This window comes from Panthera onca, chromosome B3, assembly GCF_046562875.1.
Source record: "Panthera onca isolate mPanOnc1 chromosome B3, mPanOnc1 haplotype 2, whole genome shotgun sequence".
Taxonomy (NCBI): Eukaryota; Metazoa; Chordata; class Mammalia; order Carnivora; family Felidae; genus Panthera; species Panthera onca.
The window spans coordinates 138,965,613-138,980,352 of record NC_138344.1 but is presented as its reverse complement, the minus strand read 5'-3'; positions in this window follow the sequence as shown (position 1 = coordinate 138,980,352).

Genomic DNA, 14,740 nt, shown 5'->3' with positions numbered 1-14,740 from the left:
ACTGATTGATCACAACGATCTCGGCACGACCTCCGTATTTTCCTGACGGAGTGACTAAGGCCTGGGCAAGTTAGGGGACTTGTCCGAGGTCACCCGACCCACGTCCAGACTCTCGAGACCGGACCTCACTTCCTGCGCAGTCTGGCCAGAGTGTGGAGGATAAATCAGAGACAAATAAACCCCCTGGGCCCCTCCCCTCAGCCCCTTCCCCCCTACCCACTATCGGTCAGTAAAAATTCGTGAGTGCCCGTTCAGCATCAGGGTCCAAGCCTGGGGCGGCCGTATAAACATACATGAAATGCAGACCCTTTGCTGGTGGGGGAAACAGACATAGGAAAACCTGATTCACACGAGATAGAAAAGAAGGTAGGAAAGGGCTCAGCCGAGGACAGCTCACTGTGGCCAAGCCTGGGCTGGATTCCACGCCCCATCGAGGCGCCTGCGCCCCGACTCCGTGCGCGGACAGGTCCACTGACTCGCACGTCCTGATCCTTGCGGCGGCCAAAGGAATCCGTGATTACCGCGAGCATCCTCAGGAGGAAGGCCACCCAGCGCGTTAAGGCTTCAGGCAGACCGCCCTATTCAACAGCTGCAGTCCCGTCCAGCCTTCCCTCACCCAGGCTCTCAGGAGGAATTATCGAGACACTTTCTCCCATGCGACGGGGTGCCTCTCCCTCTTGGTAGTTTGGCTTTAAAAAACCTTTCAGGGGGGCGCCTGTGGGGGGCTCAGTCGGTTAAGCGCCTGACTTGGGCTCCGGGCATGAATTCACGGTTGGTGAGTTCGAGCCCCGTGTCGGGCTCTGCGCTGACAGCTCAGAGCCTGCTTGGGTCCCCTGTCCCCCTCTCTCCTTGCCCCTCCCTTGCACGCGCTCACTCTCTCTCAAAAATAAGTAAACATTAAGAAAATTAAGGAAAAAGAAAAACCCTCTTTGATTGAGGCTTTCCTCCCCTGGGCCCGGTAAGGACCTCAGTGCTCCACAGACAACCTCACGCGGGGGCAACAGCCCCCACGCTATTTTGCACAGGGGTGTTTAGCCGCAGTTTCCGGCAGTTCTCGATCTTTTGGGCCTCAGGTCCTCTGAGGTCGGGCATATGCAGTATTTTCTCTAGTCCCCTCTTCCACCTGCCCGGTAATCCTGCCAGATGCCACCAGCAGGGAAGAGGGCATCTCTGATGGTCTTGCCGGGGTCTGGGGCTAGTTGGGAGCCACTCGCGTGGACCGGACTTGGGGAGAAGCTAGATCTCGGGCTTTGTTCTGAAGCTAAGACCTCTCCGGTGGGGCGGACGTTATGGACTCATTGGTGGGCCAGACAGCTCTGGACAGAGCATCTCCAGACGTCACTGCTTAAAGTGGCTACAGGGGAGGGAGCCCGGGCAGGGAGGATGGGGCCGAACGCCCCAGCATGGGGCGCCGTGCCGGAAAATTCTGGCGAAACAGAACAAGTGGACAACTCGCTTCTCTAGAACTTTTGGAATACACAACCAGCCACAGCTCCTTGTTTGTGTCTCAGAGGCGCTAGGAATCCAACATCTGGACATATTGCCTCCTTTCCTGACGACTAGAAAACTTAGAACGTGTTTTTAGACCTTCCTTGACCAACTTTATAGAATGTTCGAAAAACTATGTATTTGTGGCCGTATTACTGTCCTGCAAGTAGGTCTGTGTGACGTGGGCAGGCAGGCGTGTCTTGAGCGGAGGCCTCTAACGTGCTGGCGTAGGTTGGTATTTGAGTTCACTCCACTTGCCAGAACATGCCCCGGGCCACTGGTCCAAGGAGAACCAGGCATCCTGGCTTGAGCCACGTCCAGCCGCCCCGCCCGCTGGTGAAGACAGCCTCCTTCCCGCACAGGTGAAATCCACAGGCCAGCGATAAGGACACAAGCAACGCTTGTGGGTGTCAGCCCCTGAGTTGTGGGGTGTTTTGTTACGCAGCATTAGCGTGGCAACGGCTGATACAGAAATTCTTCTCTTTGCCTTTGGTGCTCAAGACCCCACCCCATGCTCAGAGCTTTCTGAGGAATCTTCTTTTATTCGTCGGTTCCTTTGTTCGTTCACTCACTCACGACTTGGACAAAGACGGCTTGAGTGTCAGCTGTACTAGGCCCTGTCCAAGGTGCTGAGGATGCCTCCTGCCAGAAGGCGGGCCGCCCCCCACCCCACCCCAGCTCTTTCCCTCAAGTGGGTTTACGTGGGACATCAGCCTGTGTTCCAAGCACTCTGACACCTGTCTCATAAACGCTCCAACCCTCCTGCCTCAAGTGACTCACTGGATGGGAGAAATTAGCTCTTACCTTTTCTGGGCTGAGAGAAGGGCGTAGGCCTCTCAAACAGGCGGGGACGAAACGCAGCGATTAGGAAACTTTGGAACCTCCTTCATTTTACAAAATAAACCACCAATACTGAGCTCCGGTCAGCTTCTCAAGGCCTCAGAGAACAACCACGGCTGTATTTTTGCTTCCCAACAATTTCAAGCTCCTTCATATGAACAGATGACTCATCTACGGCCAGAAAGAAAAGGCTGGGTTTATTTCACAGACTAAAGCGTGCAATCCACGTGAAGAGCCAGGGTTTCCTCTGCCGTCGTTTCAGATACAGAACGACTGACCGTTCCTTGTGACTCATTCAGGCGGTTCTATCTGCCGCATCTAAACCCCTGCCATATCTGCTCCAACCCCTGCCTCTGGGCTGTCCCCCTGTTATCCACATTGTGATCCGAACTCTCTGGGATGTTGACCAGGTGCTCAGACGAAGCAGAGTGAGTAAAAGAAAGAAAAAATGATGGAGAGTTTATGAACCACCCAGTTGAAAGAGAGCGAGCCTGATATCCTTACGATGGAAGGACTGGGTCAGCAGCCCAAGATGTACTTGTCAGAATCCTGGCTCTGCAAGGTGATAACACAGTTTCCTTGAGAGGCGTGGAGCTGAGGGAGGGAACGTGCTGCAGGACTTATCAGGGGCTTTACCGGGCTAACATGCGCTGGAGCCCCCAGAGAAAGCTTCTGTGGCAAAGTTTCCAGACTCACCTGGTCGGGGAAGCCTGTTGCTTGTGGAGGGGCCCCCAGCACAAGTGACCCAGGGACTCTGGCTGGGAACCGACACTTTGTAGCATCCGTGCCAGCCGGTGGCATCTCCGACACCCCACACCGCTAGAGGGCTTCCAATCTCGAAGGCTCAAAATTCGGACAACTAGAGCCCCTAAACCAGAACTTCCATGAAGTTCAACTGTCGTTCTCTGTTAAAAACAACACAGAAAGGGGAGCCTGGGTGACTCAGTGGGTTGGGTGTCCGACTTCGGCTCAGGTCATGAGCTCACAGTTCGTGGGTTCGAGCCCTGCGTCTGGCTCTGTGCTGAGAGCTCAGAGCCTGGAGCCTGCTTGGGATTCTGTCCCTGTCTTTCTGCCCCTCCCCTGCTCATTCTCTCTCTCTCTCTCTCTCTCTCTCTCTCTCTCTCTCTCAAATATAAATAAACATGAAAAACAACACAGCAGGGGTGCCTGGGTGGCTCAGTTGGTTGAGTGTCCGACTTCGGCCCAGGTCATGATCTCACGGCTTGTGAGTTCAAGCCCCACATCGGGCTCTGTGCTGACAGCTCAGAGCCTGGAGCCTGCTTCGGATTCCGTGTCTCCCTCCCTCTCGGCCCCTCCCCCACTTGCTCTCTCTCTCTCTCTCTCTCTCTCTCTCAAAAAAAGCATCAAAATTTTTTTTCTTAAGAAACAGAAAAAGTTACATGCCAAGCCACTTGCAATAAACTCAAAGGATGTTTTTCCCTCTGAAAACAAAGCCCTTGGATCACACAGCGGGCTTCTGTGGCCATGCACCCCCCTCCCAAAACGTCCCCCTGTTTATAAACGAGCCCCTGAACACACACAAGAAGGCTTTGGCGATTTGAAAACAGCATTAAGATCTTAAGCGCGTAGAGCTTGCGGTTATGACGTGCTATTTTGACCTCTTTATACAGCAACTTTGGTTAAGGCATACCTACACGAGTTTTTTAGAGGGTTTGAGTTTTCTATTTTCAAAAACAGCAGCTCAGTGAGGGCCAAGAGCCGTTAATTTTGCCTTGACTTGCCTTCCGCACAGGTGACATTCCAAAGCTGATGGCTCTTAAATACAGCCCTTCAGGTGACTTCTGTCACATCTAAAGCAGATTAAATTATGAGCTGTATAGTTCCCGTATATTTTGTTGTGTTATAATTCTTTGAAAACTGGTAATTCATGCCTGGCGTAGATGAGAACTCTCTATTAACCAGAGTATTTGATTAATGAGCCCAGCGTGTGCTCCCGCCATGCTGAGTCAACCACCTTCTCTCCACCCGGATGGAAGGAAGCAACACCCCCGAAGCACTCAGTGTTCTTGTTTGTCTCAGGGGACTGCAGCAGCCCCCTGCAAAGACAAGGCAACGGGGGCCCGAACACTCGGGTTTGAACCCCAGCTTCGTGCCCGCATTCCTAGCTTAATGCCTGGTATCTAGCAGGTGTTCGATAAATTGTCATTGCAGGGGTGACTGGACAGATGGACGCTTCAATAAAACACACGAGCCAAGGAGAGGAGGCTGCCTGGCTCCCTCCACCCCATGTGAGTCAGACGCCTCCCCTCCCCATTTCTGTAGCGTGCTACATAGCCTCCAATATCGTTGGGTGACTTCATATTGTCCGTGCCTCCCTTTGTCAATGCCTCCTTCCTTGGAGCTCCTTGAGGGCAACCGCCTTCTCTTACGCTTCTCTCCACTCTTGGGATTCAGCGGGTCCTGGCCCTCCAGGAAGGACTCCGTAGAGGGTGAGTACTCCTGTTCCCGCATGAACACATATCGCTTTGCTGCCACAGAAAGGTGATGAATTAAAGTTCACAGAATGGCAACGAAAAAGAAGTTCTGACGTGAGCCCAAAGGGTATTGTCTTGGAAAGAACATGAAATGGGAAAGAGTACCCATGTGACCTTGGGCAAGTCACTGTCTGGCTCTGGGCCTCCGTTCGCACAACCCTGAAGGTGCAGGTGGGACCGGATGACCTCAAAGCTTTCTTTCAGATCCCGGGTTCTAAGATTCCGCGATTCCAGATATTTCGGCTTTGGGGGCATTGATAACAATATGCATACTATTCGATTCATAGTTTTATCCCTTGGAATCTTTCCCAAGGAAATGATCCATCATGTGGACAATGATACATATAGGCAAAAGTGGTCTTCCCTGCATTGTTAATAATAGTGACGAAATGGAAATAACTCAGATGCCCCACAATAAGGAATGGCCGGGAAATTACGGTGCGTGCTTAGGAAAGACTACCAGGCTGACATTAAGATTCATGGTTCTCAGAAGAAATGCAACAATGCAACACTGGGGAATTAATTTTTTTTTAATTTTTTTTAACGTTGATTTATTTTTGAGACAGAGAGAGACAGAGCATGAACGGGGGAGGGGCAGAGAGAGAGGGAGACACAGAATCCGAAGCAGGCTCCAGACTCTGAGCCATCAGTACAGACCCTGACGCAAGGCTTGAACTCACGGACTGTGAGATCTTGACCTGAGCTGAAGTCAGACGCTTAACTGACTGAGCCACCCAGGCGCCCCTGGGGATTTATATTGTCTAGCACTCAGAGTGCGGATCCTGAGGTCGAGTGCTCAGCATTCGATTCCTGAACCTCTTATTTATACGGTGTTGTGAACCTGATCACTGACTTACCCTCTCTGGGTCCGCACCTCCCTGGACAAAAAGAGGAATCACAGAATCCATCTCAAGAGATTATTGTGGGGGCGCCTGGGTGGCTCGGTCAGTTGAGCGTCCGACTTTGGCTCAGGTCATGATCTCACAGCTCGTGAGTTTGAGCCCCGCGTCGGGCTCTGTGCTGACAGCTCAGAGCTTGGAGTCCACTTCAGAATCTGTGTCTCCCTCTCTCTCTACCCCTCCACTGCTCACGATCTGTGTGTCTCTCTCTCCCTCTCTCTCTCAGAAATAAGTATTTTTAAAAAAGAGGTTATTGTGAGCGTTACGTGAAGTAATTGTTATAAAGCACACTGAAGGAATATTTACTACGTCACTCACAGCTGGTATATACTGGAAGAGAAAAAGCATGATGTCCACAGTGATTTTAACTTCAGATGGTGGGATAGCATCAATAATTTTCATTTGTTCTGTGTATACTATTGTATACTTTTCCAAAATGTCCGCACTAAGCATGTGGCAGTTATAATCGGTAAAAAAAAAGAAAAAAAGTGTGACTTTTTTTTAAACACGTAAGTCCGTACATAATAATCGTTCACGGCGTGAGTATTCAGGCTTAGACAAACCTGGGGCAGGATTCTGTTTTGCCACCTAGGACACGGGTGACTCTGGCCAAATCGTAAACCTCTCTCCAAGCTTCGGTTTCCTCAGCTAGTTATCACGTTAGGGGGCGGGTGGCAGACAACATGAGGTATAGGAGCATACAGTAAGTGCTCAATAAATGTTCTCTCGCCATGGAGAATTACTCGGTTCTCAGCCTTCCGAGGTGCTGTGGGGTGATAAAATGAAGTTTAAGAGAGAGTCTCCGTCCTCAGAGCGCGGACGGTTTTATCGAGGACCCAAGAAGAGGAAGCCCACTTGGTGAAGAAAGTGCTAGGCTGCATTTTGGGGCAAGGAAGAATTCAGCCATCCAAGACACGGACGGACAGGGGGTCTAGGGTCACCTGGGAGCACTTCAGAGGGAAGAAAGGACTGGAAATAAGTTCTGAAGGGTGTGTAGAATTTGCATAGGTACTACATGCTCATTAGGATCATACGTAGCTACTAAAAAACAAATCCCCAGCTACAGTGACTTACACATGTGAAGTTATATTCTTTCATGTAACAGAAGTCCAACTGGAAGCAAACCACGGCATCCTCAGGCATGCAAGCTTCTGCGTCTTTAACATAACGTCACCTCACGACCTTGTGTCACCTTATGACGTGTGTCGCCTTCTTTAACATAACATCACCTCACGGTCCGCAAGTGGTTGCTGGAACTCCAGCCATCACAGCAGACTCCCAGCTCAGCAGAGGAGAAAAGCAGAGGAACTCACTCCCTCTGAGTCGAGTCAGCATCTTCGGAATAGCTTTCCTCTGTGTCTCCTCACCCCTCATTGGCCAGACGTATTGCGAGAAAGGCTGGACAACGTTGCCTTGTACTCTAGGCGGGCCTCGCCCAAATTTGAGATTCCGCTACTAAGAAGGAAAGAGAGGCAAGGAGACAGTTCGGGAGACAACATGGGCAAAACCCTGACACAGGAGGACAATCAGGTGTCATGTGTGTTGACACAGGGACTGTTGAACAGTTACGGGCAATATTGCGGGGCTCCTATTCTGCCCAGGTCATTAAGAGTAAGTCTGCATACGACAGGCTCTTCCTGCGTATTTTCTCCGCCTCCACACAGTCCTTCTAGGACCCTCTACTTCATAGAGGCTCACAGGTAGTCGTAATACACTCGGATTCAAACCCTGGCTCCCTTACTCAGGTTTTCATATTCGGAGCATTGGCAGGGCCCAAAGTATTACAGACACTTGGGATTACGTAACCAGACGTAAAAACGAAAGAGGGGTGAAAAAACAAAACAACCACAACGACAACAAGAAAAAAAACGAAGGCCACCAGTCCCACAGGCACCCTGGGTCTTTCTGGGGGCGTGACTGAGTTATCCCAGCAGACGCAAAGCAACTCCGAGGCTGGAAGTTTCCAGGGCACTTTCCCGGGGATGAAACTCCTCGTTTTCCCCGCACGGCGTGTGTGTGTTTAAGGAAACAAGCACCCGGAAGATAATTTTGCAGAAAAATATAAACTAGATATGATATCCAATTACCTTTTCTTAAAGGAAGACAAACGATCCAAGGGAGGGATAAATTGCATTTGCTGTGAAAATTTGAATTTCAAGAAGTATATTATGTCCTCCAGTGTTCTCAATGAAAAGAAAATTATTTCTTTCTTGGGGAACACACTCTTATGGCATTTTAACTTTTATGACATTTCTGATTTGGGATGATGAGCCTTCTCCACAGAAATGATTCAAACTTCCATTTTTGTGGCGCGCGTGTCCTTATAAATTACTCTGCCAGCCAAGGAGGAGAGAAATGCTCCCGAAAGTGGAGCTGGTTTTTCTGCCGAGAAAAGTTTCTTTCCCCATTTCTGGATGGTGCCGCGGATACAGACATATCTCAGGGAAATAAATTGCAGTTAATCCCCAATCACTTGAACATAAGCTAAAAGTGATATCAATCTTTGCTACGGATGAAAAAAATAATACTTTCCCTTCCTAAATAATGAACAAAGACACATTTTTACCGGGCGCAATTAAACATAATTGCAAGGCTCTGTTGAGATACGATTCAGATCTCGCCCTGTCGTGACAAGCCCCAAGACGCCAGGACGGCCAAACGTACCTTTTCAACGTTCGGAGGCAATTCTGATCCATTGTCTTCCTTGAGCATGAAACAATGCTGTCCAAGGGAAACTTGAACCAATGATGTTTATTTAGAATTAGAATCGATTTTCATTTTACATAACACCTTTCATTTTCAAGGCCCCCAAAGTACTTTACAAAGCAATAAGCTAGACAGTATTATTGCTATAGACAAGTATAACTGTCATTATGCTTTCTGTAATAGCCCGCAGGCTTGGAAATTAGAAATCAAGGGAGAGAGATGGAGAGACGGATAAAGAGGGAACGAGGGACAAGTGGGGAGGGGCGTTAGGACGAGGGCCGGAGGCGGGAGACCTGGAGAAACCAGGCGAGGCAGAGAAAGACAAAGAAGGCAGAGAACCGAGGTCCAGCTTCCTGCTTGTGCGTTGTCCCTGTGACGTGTTTCCAGTGGGTGCTTTATTTCCACCTCTGAGTGACCTCCTCAGCCCGGCACCTGACAGGCAGAGGGGGTTTGGAGTCGGGCAGCCCCGGCCCTTTAGCCTCTCTGATCTTCACTTACTCTTTTGTAAAATGGAATCGCAAGACCTACGCTGTCAGGCAGGAGAAGTGAGGCGATACTCACAAAGGACCAAAGGCAGAAGGGGAGCTCAAAGTCGGTTTCGTTTTCCCTTCTCCTGCCCTCTCTCCACTTGTCGAATACGAGGTAAGCAGGTCCTACTGGATTTCCAGGAACAGAGGAATCGAAGAATCCTGCATCACGTTCCATGGCTCGCAAGGTCCATGGTTTGTCTTCCTCTAAGAAAAGGTAATTGGACATCATATCTAGTTTATATCTTTCTTGCAAGGACCTTCGTTTGATGACACGAAGCCAACCCGGCCATGACACGACAACAGCATGCGAAAGCACTTCTGATCTCCTTCCAGCCTCCTGACAACCTCGGGACTTCAGCGTTATTCAGCCCATGTCACCGAAAAAGAGACTGAGGGTCAGAGAAGTTAAGGTCTCCCTAGAGTGGCAGGGCCAAGACCCATCCTGGGGCCCCACGAGGGTAAGCTCGGACTTCTTCTTACCAGGCCAGCACCCCACCCCACCCCCGGCTGCCGCCAGAGGGTCAATGCGATTCACCACATTTCTGTGATGCCCCCACAAAAATGGATACGCATATTGCAATTAGCGAGCAATCCTTTAGAAAATGATCCTGTTCGGGGCACCTGGGTGGCTCAGTCGGTTGGGCGTCCGACTTCGGCTCAGGTCATGATCTCACGGTCTGTGGGTTCAAGCCCCGCGTCGGGCTCTGTGCTGACGGCTCGGAGCCCGGAGCCTGCTTCGGATTCTGTTGTCTCCCTCTCTCTCTCTGCCCCGCCCCTGTTCATGCTCTGTCTCTCTCTGTCTCTCAAAAATGAATAACTGTTAAAAAAAAAAAAAAAAAAAAAACTTAAAAAAAAATTGTGATGACTCTTGCGTGGGTTCAGCCATTTACCCACCCCGCCTCCTCGCCTCGCCCGGAGCCCGCTCTGCGTCCTGCCTCGTGCTCGGTGTTGAAGACCCAGAGAGTGAGCTCTGCAGAGGCCCTGCCCCGTATCAAGTGGCCTGATGAGGTGTGAGTAAGACGGGGCTCTGGAGCGGTTAGGGAGGGGCGGTGCCAGACCAGACGCAGGCAGACCGGGAGGCGGCTGTGGAACATTCTAGAGCAAGTGATGGTGTGACGGGGGTGGCGAGAAACGACAGATTTGAGAGACAGTTAGGAGATCAAAGAGACAGGCCTCCCAGCCAGCACGGACGCGGAGACCGTGGGAGCGAAAGAAAGGCGTCCCTCTGTCCCCTTAGAAAGGCCCCCCTCTTTAGTATCAACTAAACACATGAAATGAAACAGGGGAGAACCCCCACGCCGAGACAACCCCTCCACTCCTGTAATTTGCCTGACCTCTGGCTCCCTTTCGCCCGGGGAGGACCCAGGCCGGTCCCCCGGCTCCGGTGGGGGGAGGCGACAGCATTGTATGATCTATTACCCATTTTGATCAAGTACAGTTTTTTTCTAATTGTCACCGCACGGCGGCCTCGCGGGGCCGGTCTGACTTGTGCACGCCCGTGACAGGGGAGCGGTCCCAGCAGCTGCTCGGTGCCAGCCCGCCTGTGTATGTACCTCTCCAGTCTTGTCACTCACATCTCCCCTAATTACGGAACATCTGCTTGCTGTGGCCATTAACACTCCGCTACCAGCTTGTCTGGTTTAATACCGATGACTCCTGACCTCCCCCAAGGAAGGCGCTTTCTGTCAAAACGTTCCCCCAAAGAAGCCAATTCTCCACGCAAAATTTGCACTTTTTTTTTTTTCTTTTAATGCTATCTTACTAAAGGCTTCTCCTGTAAAAGGAAATGCGTTTGATGAGATGCTGGGAGAAGGGAGTGGGGGTGGGTTGGGAACGTCGCAGAAACCTTTTCCCTGCGTTATTTTGTTTGGGTCTGAGCCTTTCATGATGAAAAAGCGAAGTCATTTTGAGGCCTAGGCATGCAAATCTGGGTGTCCCCCACCCCCTGCCCCGGGCCCCTGCTCCTGTCCTCCGGGTAGGGGGCAGTCGAGCCATCCATTCCCGTTCTCTTCTCTAGCACGACGCCTGCCTACCTGACCCAGGGGCCATCGGGGGAGAGGCCAACTGCCCCGAGTGTTATTTGACTCATGGGTCCCCGTGGCGGTGCACGTGCTCCCTGGCACACCCAGAATCCTAAAACTCCCGGAAAGAGTCTCCCCTTCCTCCAGGGACAATCTAGAAATGGCACCGTGGCCTGTGAACATCGGACGGCTTTGAAAATACTTCGCAGCTCCCCTGGCTTTCCGATTGCAAGACGCTCACAAAGCGTAATAGAAAGGCGAGGGGGAAATATAGAAACAACATTTCGTTCAAAGCATAACGGATCACACCGCAAACAGTCCCCAGCCGGGGGGCTGACTGTCACCAGATTGCGTTTCGTGACTTCGCTCTGACGTTAAGACTCCCATCAGAAGGCACATTATAGCCCAACGTGGTGACAGTAACTGTATCGGAGGGAGAGAGATGCAGGATTGTTCTAGTACAAACGGGGAACGGGGAAGGAGTTAATTTTAAAACCATCCCCGACATGATCTGTGAGTCGAGGTATTCTGAAGACGGTTTTGCACGTTACAGCTCCTTGCTTCGGCTTCCTGTTTAGATGCCTGGCAAACCCCCTTTCTTCCAGGAAAGAAAGAGTTTGGGATGGTTCCACAAACCCCTTGCTTGGAAAAGCGGCCGGTGGGCTCGCGGTAATTTATAATGCAGTTGGACTTTGCTTCCGAAATGGAAAAGCATTTCCTCGAGGGAAGCCCGGACACAGAGCCAGGCAGCCTGCGTGGGATGTGAGCTCGACCGGCACACGGGCGAAGTAGGCAGCCAGGGGCTGCTGTTAATTTCATTTCTCTCTAAAAGAGGCAAAAGTGATCGTTGACCCAGGCACAAGTACATTCCAACGAGAGCAGTGTAATTAGCAGAGAATAATCTAGAGTGTTGCTGTTTTGCCCCGTCACATCTAAAAGCATCCGTGATACTTCGCTGCAGGGAGCGTGTTCTGCTGTGGCCCCGGTGCCGACGGACGAACGAACGTTCGCTTCCCTGGGAACCGAAAGCGCCGAGGAGGAATAAAAGAGGGAAGAAGGTGAAGGAATCTGTGGGTTAAAAAATACCGCAGAATACCTGTAGATACATTTTTTTGAATGTGCCTTTCTAGATACGGCATCGTCTCCATTGTCGGCCCCTCCAAAGCACCTACCCGAGAGAAAACGTTTCAACAAGGGGGAGAAATGATCTTGTAATCTCAACAATAAAAGCGTTTCCATCCTTTGTATCTGCTGACTTACAAAAAAAGTGCTTTCAAACAACAAAAGAAGGAGCAGTAATTACATAAATCTCTTCATTCTTGATGAAGACACAATGGAGTCGGAGCAAATCAATAGCCCTACTGCAGTAATTCCTGCTTTTATGACGAGCCAAACGCAAACTTGTTAAAATTGAATTCTGCTCCCTGTATATAAAAAAAAATTAGGATTCGCACAAATCCGGGGGGAAAGAACACATGTTCTGTAAATGTTTAATTTTTTCCCGTGCTACTTAGGAGATTTACGGCGGCGTAGAATCAGATCCAGAAATGCACGGGACTCTAATAATAAGAACGTCGCTGCCCACGTCCCCAAAAAGGAGACCTGTCACCTTTCCGACATCTCATTTCAGTTGCTGCGCTGGAGACGTTGAGAATGCCCAGAAATTACCTCCTCGATTTTTAGTCCTGCTGTTAAATAAACTAAATACACCCTAAAGTCAAATATCTCCAACGTATTGCCAATAAATTGGCCGTAATGATTTTTCCCCACAACCTACACCGGCGATGTTTCCCATTCAAGAATAAGCAGTACGGTTGATTTTTCCAAAGAAAAGGTGAAAATCATTGCATTTAAAAATAATTAATAGATGGGCCTGCATACCTTTGAATTAAATTAAAGGAAAAATATTTCTTTTTTCTAGAGATGATTGCATTCCTATCCTGTTTGGTGTGAAAAGTAGATTCCAAAAAGCTTTTAACTAATTTGTTCAATTTGTTTCAAAGCCAACATGAATAGGCTTGGTGCAAATTCAGATTCATTAAAACTTAATTAATATGCATCATTATGCAAATGAGGTTGCAGTTAATGAGTTCTTAAAAGAAGCTTTCTTTAATTAGTTCAGTTTTAATGGCATCATCATTTATCTGACTTGTTTTTAAAGCCACATGACATGCAGAAAGTGACCATCCTCTACAATGTGCTGCCTAATTGCGTTTCATCCTAATTGTTTAATGTTGAAAACTTTGAAAAAGTTAAAATGTTTTGATATTCGGTTCTATTAAATGGCTTTCACAAAACTTTTCCATTCTGGCGACAGAGACGCTCTTCCACACCTCGGCTTTTTCCCTCCTGCCGCTTGTCATCATTTTCTTTTTTGACTCAGCCATTTTGATCACCTGTTTTGATCCTCGGAATGTGATGTCCACACTTACACATTTCCACACGGATAAACCCATCCTCACAGGTACACGTACGAAACTGAAGATAATTGCCCAACAAGCGCACTTTATTGTTATGTGCACACATTAGTGCGGATTATTATACTTATGCACTTGAAAAATTAAAACGAGCCTTTCTTGAGGCCATCTGCTAACTTCAGGAAGCTTGGTAACGTGCTTTAACACGAGATTTTAAAATGTAGTCATTCACAAGAATTACAGCCACTGTTAACCACCAGCGCCTACCTCAGAGATGCCTGCCTGGGAGATAAGAATGCTTAATAATTATTGGCGAATATGGAAATCAGAAAGGGAAAAAAAAAAAAAAAAAAAAGGCAGGCTTAGTGCAGAAAAAAAAAAAAAATGCTAACCCAGGAAATGACTTTGGGAGCTTGGAAAATACAATGGGTTTTTAAAACATTTTCAGATTTATGAAATATTGTGCTACACAATTACAATTGTGTTTTGACATGCAGTGCCGAATGTAATTCTTTGGGGGAGAAAAGGAAGCTCTTTCACACGCGGGGTCCTAGAGAGGGATGTGGTGTTCCGTAGCTTGCATGGTTTTTACGCCATTGTCGGGAGCCTTACAACCGAGACAAACTGCTTGCCTTTAGAGCTCAAAAATAAATACAGGCGCTTTGCACTGGTTGAAGTGAAGTTTCGTGTTTGTTTCAGCAGGGACTGAGCTGCGAGCACTCCACCCCAGTTAACAGGAACAAAAAAATGCCGTGTAAGCCTCGCGTGTATCAGGACATGGGCCAACGCTGCATGCATTGAACATTTCACACAGGAGAAAAAGGAAAATAAATATTCCAACCTTTCTCTGACACTTAGTCTTTTGAGTAACACCAAGACTCTCCTGATTGAACAACAGGGAAAAATACGTCTCGCGGAGAAGGGAGCTGAGAAACCATTATTTGGGGGATCTTTATAATGAGGGTGCTATCCTCGGCTTGGGAAGATGGTCGCCTAACTCCCAAGTCCGCTGGTTACAACAATGTAATTGGTATCACACCGCCATATGGCGATTGAGACCATATTAATAGAATTACATGAATAACTATTGGGAGAGGTTCTGTTTGCAAATACGACAGCACAGGAAAGTGTGGAGCAGAGCCACGTTGTTATGGGATGTTTCAGCACGAGAGGGATATGACAGACTTTGTTATTCACAGACAAGGTGAGGGAGTAGCCGAGGTGCTCACCTTATCTTACTAAAAACAGAAAGCAGCACAATCTAACGTGTAAAAACTGGAACCAACCAAAAGACGTTAGAAAAAAAATTTTTTTTTTCTTTTAGCTTTTCAAACAAAACGGAAT